At 41.2% G+C, this 6000-nt stretch overlaps 1 long non-coding RNA gene across 2 annotated transcripts in view; it reads right to left on the reverse strand.

Annotated features, from left to right (window-relative positions):
- LOC139040471 (uncharacterized) overlaps nt 1-5312 on the reverse strand; it is a 45357-nt gene extending 40045 nt beyond the window's left edge. For both annotated transcript variants that reach the window (XR_011494980.1, XR_011494981.1), the window contains exon 1: nt 4856-5312. This is a non-coding gene — a long non-coding RNA (uncharacterized lncRNA). The remainder of the gene's footprint in view (nt 1-4855) is intronic.
- Nucleotides 5313-6000: the final 688 nt, after the last annotated feature.

Genomic DNA, 6000 nt, shown 5'->3' on the forward strand with positions numbered 1-6000 from the left:
TAAGAAGAGGAAGAGACACTAGAGAGGCGCATGTACAGAGAAAAGGCCACATGAGGACACAGAGAAGGCAGTCATCTGTAAGCCAAAGAGAGAGGCCTCAGGAGAAACCAAATCTGTTGATCTTAAGACTTCCAACCTCCAGAACTGTGAGGAAATAAATTTCTGTTGTTTCAGCCACCTAGTCTGCGGTGTTTTGTTGTGGTGGACTAGCAGACTAGTACAAATAATAATGATGACAAGGATTTGCCTGGGAATTTCCCTCAAATTATGGTTAGGGCATTCACAGGCAGTGAAAGTCACAATATTGGAAGGTTCCTAAACTTTTTTCCCATGGTTCTGCTTCCTTAACCTGGGTTAGCTGTTTCCTATCTGTGGGAAGCAGCCAACTGGATGGATTTCCTGTGCCATGGAAATCATTCCGTCTTAAGCATTACTTTGTCAATATGTTGCTGCAAAGAAAGATTATGAGCTCAAACTCAAGCTCTTGTCCTAATCTCGCAGCATTTCCAATTCCAACAGCTTTCATCCTGAGCCTTAAAAAAGATTTCTAAAATGAGAAAAAAAACCAACTATAAGCCTGCTACAGTTTCACAGTCTCCATGGAAATGCTAGAGATGGAAGCTATGTTGACTTCTTCACACATCTCTTGGACTATTTTGTTAATGCCTTTTATGTATGATTCTTGGCGGTTTACAAAACCCTTTCTCACTTATTATCTTGGTTAATCCCCACAGCAAACCCACGTGGGAGGTATTATTACCCACGTTTAGCATATTATTATGAAACTGAAGTTTGGAGAGTTAAGATGGCTTAACCAAGATTTACACAGTTTTGTAAGTGGCAGAATCAACATTTGAACTTTGATTTGCCTGGTGCCAAGGCTACTTTCTTCCCACTATACTCAAAAACAGTGTAGACTACAACATGGATCACTTTCCTGCCCCAGTACCCTGACTTGTCCCTTGAAAATTCACCTCGTGCACCATATTTCTGAGATGTCCTTTAGATTATTAGGGTGGAGCATAAGAGAAAGTGCCCCAGGTAAGGACTAAACAAACTTTGGTTCTGGTTCTAATGCTATCACTAAAATTGAGTGATCTTGGCTTATTCATGTAATTGGTCACTTTTTCCATAAGTAAAATGGAAATAATAATTCTTGTTCACTCCCTTCCTTCCTCAATCGTCTCCACCATTACAACACAAGATGAAATGCATTAAGCTTCCTATAGCAGAGAATATTTTAAAGCTTTGCAAATGAATAGCTTACCACACATTCAAAGTATCATGATTATCAATGATTTGAAGACCTTTCCTATGAATTTGTTTTGATATGCTTACCCCTTCATAACTTTCCCCAAGAGATGCTGTAAGTCCCCCCAACCCGCCCCACCCCATGTGTGTTGTCACTCACCAGTGCATGCACACTGATTCTTCCTGAAAGCACACTGATGTTTTCAAGCACCTATGACTTAGACTAAGGGCTTTCTTTGGCCACAGAAGCATGTCCAGCCTGCAGACAGGGCAGGCTAGAGGAGGAAGAGGTGGGGTAGGGGGATTGGTTGATATCCATGTGTTCTACAACAAATCTCAGACGGCCTCAAGCATATTGATCTCCAACTTCCCACAGCAGTAACCTGCTCATTAATGCACACTGAATTGGCCTGCTTCCTTCGCTTTTCCTTTCCCCACTCTCCCACCTGTACATCCAGAGATCCCCTCCTGAATAGACTATTGTGCACAAATCCTAGTCTCAGGGTCCACTTCTAGGAAAACACAAAGTAAGCGACACTCCAGCATAAGTAGTTAGTAAGGGGATTACCTGAGTGACAGACTCCACCCTCTGCCACCACTCCTTTTCTTTTCCTCACAGAGAGTGTGTTCTATGTCACCCTTCTTGTTTCCCATGTTTCCTCCTTTGCTAGAAGCTCTGGAAATTTCACTTTGCCCAGATCACATGTTCTCTTAAATATCCTGTAACTTTCTCCCCTTCCACTTTCCATCTCTTTCAACATTTTCAGATTATTTTAGGAAAATCTCTCTCCATCTAAGTTCCTCATTTTACTTTTGAGCCTCCGATATTTCTTATCTCATGTCTGAAAATGCAAGAGCCCCTGGAGAGGAAAGTCATATTTTCCAAGTGTTATTGGACATAATGAAAATCCACCCTCATTCTCCAAAGCACTGAAAAATGTCCCTAAGATCTCCTCTCAGAATCACTATAAATATCTTCTTTCTCTTACTCAAGCTCTTGTAAACCCATTTTCTTCAACTACCAACTTTCAGGATAAGTGGAAATCCAATTCTCTTATAATTTTCTAATTTATCTTTCTTTTTTTGTTTGCAAGTAGGACACTGAGGTTTTTTTAAACTATTTTTCACTACAAATACACAGCATTACAATAACATTAAAGATTTAATAGTTTTCTACGGAGGCACACTAGATAAAGCAGCATGTATAACATGATTTCCAACACATTTTTGTGTCTTAGAGGATAACAGCACTCACCCTCCTTTTTTTCCGCTTAGTGATATTGATATACATGACTCAACTTTACTAACGAATTAGACAGGAACATGAAGTTTGTTTTCTAAATATATGAGCTATCCACAGGATGCCTCAGACTTAAATTACAAAATGTTTCCTTGTAATTTTCCAGGAGGCAACAATGTCTCAAATCTATTCTGTAAGAAAGGAGACAGTTTTTGCAGGAGGTTCCTCCTCCTTGGTTCTGGTAAATGCATGGTGCCTAAATTAATTTCCTGTGGAAAGATAGCTCCTCATTCCATTTACGTTCATAGAGCAAGGATTCTTCTTTACTGTGCTCTAAAGTAAAAAGCATTGGGAAGTGGTCAGATAGTATTTATGTCTACTTGTTTTTCCTTGTGACATGTGATGTACATTCTGTGCCACGACTGACTTTATTTGCTCATTCATTTTTCATTCTTTCACAATATTTTAAGTTTGTAAAAGAGAGAATCTGTCTGTTCTGCTCACTCAATTAACCGGTGACAGAATTCCAACTCATATCGGTTTAAGAAAAAAAAGAATTTATTTGCTCACATAACTTGCCAGTCTGGGGTTAAGATGCTAACACGGTAAGACTGAGTGGCTCATAAAAAAGAAGACATCACCTTTTCATGACTCAGCTCTATTGTCCTCTGTATTGGCTTCTTTCTTGGGCAGGTTGCCCCTAAGTGATAATACATATACTTCTTAGCAGCAATGTTTTTTAAAATTGTCCTTACAGCTAGAATCCTAACAAAATGAGAATAACTTGTTCCCAATAAATCTAGCAAAGGCTCTGGGGAGCAATCTGATTGGCTTTTCTAGGGTCACATGTCTACCCTTGATCCAATCACTTTGGTCCAGAAGACGAATGTACTGGTCAGCCTGAGATTTGAGTGCATCCCAGGAGTTATAGGTAAAGTCAGCCCCACTTAACTACATCGACCCAAAATGGGAGAGATATGGTTCCTTGTGGAGAAACTAGACTGAAAAAAAATAATGCTGAGAAATTTACTCCCATTCTATTTCACATCCCCAATTATGTTCAGTCATGTTATTTAACATAGCATATCAAAGTCCAAAGGCATTAAAATCCAACATCAAATTGTCTCACTTCCTCTAAGTTAAAGTTTAAAGGAAGTTAAATCCTCTTTGATTTCTTTGTTCATTCTCAGCTACAGGAGTTGTTTCATCAGCACCTTTGATCTGAGATATCTCTCACTGGAATGGGGAAGTTATGCAGGCAAAAACATGGTTCCTAGAATACAGTACTTGCTGAGATTTTTTGATCTACAAAATAGCAAGGGAAGATGGGTTGCTGTCGCCAGAATGCCACTGAATCTATGTAATTGTCCAGAATCCTTGGTCTATGAAACTAAACTCAGTTAGGAGCTATCTTCCCACAGGAAACTGATTTCGGCACTGTGCATTTGATGTGGATCAAGGCTGCCCCAGGTAAAGAAGCCCAAGGTGATGTGGCTTACATGCTGATCTATATGACCCAATGGATTTTATGGTGTGGATTAAGGCTGCCCCAGGGAGAGAAGCCCAGGGCATCCTCGCCTACATGCCGATCTATATGACCAGATTCATATCTAAAGTTATACGACCACGCAATAACCAGACCCCATCTGCACTGAAACCATTTAATGACTTTTTACATCATCTTTTCTTTTTCCAGTAAAAATAAGTCACGTACCCACGCCTTATAAATTTAGCCCTAACCCTCAACACATTGCAGCAGCAGCTCTGACTGCCCATGGGTCCTGTCCCCATGCAGCAGCAGCAGCAGCTCTGACTGCCCATGGGTCCTGTTCCCATGCAGCAGTGGCAGCAGCTCTTCACTGTCCATGGGTCCTGTCCCCATGCTATTCCACACTATTCTCTAAATAAAAGAGCGCTACTGCCAGACCTTGAGAGTCCAAGAAATCTTTCTTTCGACTCTTCAGCTCACAGACCCCGCATCACATTTACCATAACCAGGGAGGAAGAACCTCTTGCATAAACTGTCTTCTTTCTTACAGGATAGATTTGAGACATTGTTGCCTCCTGGAAAAGTTATATATTTGCAACAAGCACAAGCAAGCACCAGAACTTATCTGAGATTTCTTTCTTTCTCATCCAGTGACTCCCAATAGGTTTCCACTTGTACTTTGAGCTCTGGATATTCAGCACTTACATGCTGCCCTGACAGGGAGTTTTATCTAGTAACACAGCCCCGGCAGTATTTTGGAGGCAGGCAGTCGCTTTTTCAGTCCTGTATTTTAGTGGCTGCCACCATTGCCCTTATTAAGGACCTGCTTACCCCTAAGACCCTTCCCTTTAAAGAAAACTGTTACTTTTTCTCACCTTTATTTCAGCTGGAAGATCTCCCTTTTCAGATTACCAGACCGAAGCTGTTTTTCATACTTGTTAACGCTGTGCCCCTGGGGGCCCAGGGAAGACGGCAGCTCTGCCACATGTTCCTCACGACACCATCATTGCTGGTTTTCCTCTGCTTTAGAATTCTGTAGAGTTCTCAGACGTGTTCCCTTGGGGCACTGGAAATATCTACTTGCTTACCTTCTGTATTACCTTGAAACTCAGAAACATTTTAATAGTGCTTTCATTTTTGAACATATAGTTACATGAATTCAAGATTCATTACCCCCCTTATCAGTACTCAGATTTAAGAATTCACGTCGCCCACAGAGTCCTTGTGTTTTCAGGAACTTAGTTCTGCCTCTAATGTCAGGAATTGTCCAGTTTGGTTTAAGCCAAGCTGCACAATCCATTCCCCGGGCAAAAATCACTGGTGGGTATGTGACCTAAGCTCATCCAGTGAGGACGAATCTCAGGACTTTTGCTTGCGAAGCTAGAGAAAAATACTCTTTCTCCCTCTACTGGTCACAAAAAAGGGAGCATGTGGCTGGCAGCCTTCTGACAATCCTAGAAGTGCATGCTAGAACCTATTTGGAAAAATAATTGCTGTCTTTATGAAAATATCACCTTGGAGGACACTACACTTATTCCAAAGAATAATTGGTCAAACTAATTGGGGGATTCCTCTTTGAGAATCTTCCCAGTCTACAGCAAATTCATATATATATATATATATATACTCACTGGTAGAAAACCCCTGTCCTTAAAGGTAGGTTTATTTTCTAAAAGCTAGAAGTAACTCAGAACCAAGAGTAAGCAGCTAGGTGATCAGTTTGAATATTTCTGGGTTCTTTTCTTTTTTCATGAAGATTATCCCTGAGCTAACATCTGCTGCCAATCCCGCTCTTTTTTGCTGACAAGACTGGCCCTGAGCTAACATCCATGCCCATCTTCCTCTACTTTATATGTGGGACGCCTGCCACAGCAAGGCTGGTTAAGCAGTGGCATGTCTGCACCTAGGATCTGAACCAGCAAACCCTGGGCCACCAAAGCGGAAGGAGTGAACTTAACTGCTGCGCCACCTGGCAGGCCCACGAATATTTCTGTTTAAGGACAATGTTTTACTTGTGCGT

The sequence above is a fragment of the Equus asinus genome, chromosome 17, assembly GCF_041296235.1.
Source record: "Equus asinus isolate D_3611 breed Donkey chromosome 17, EquAss-T2T_v2, whole genome shotgun sequence".
Lineage (NCBI taxonomy): Eukaryota > Metazoa > Chordata > Mammalia > Perissodactyla > Equidae > Equus > Equus asinus.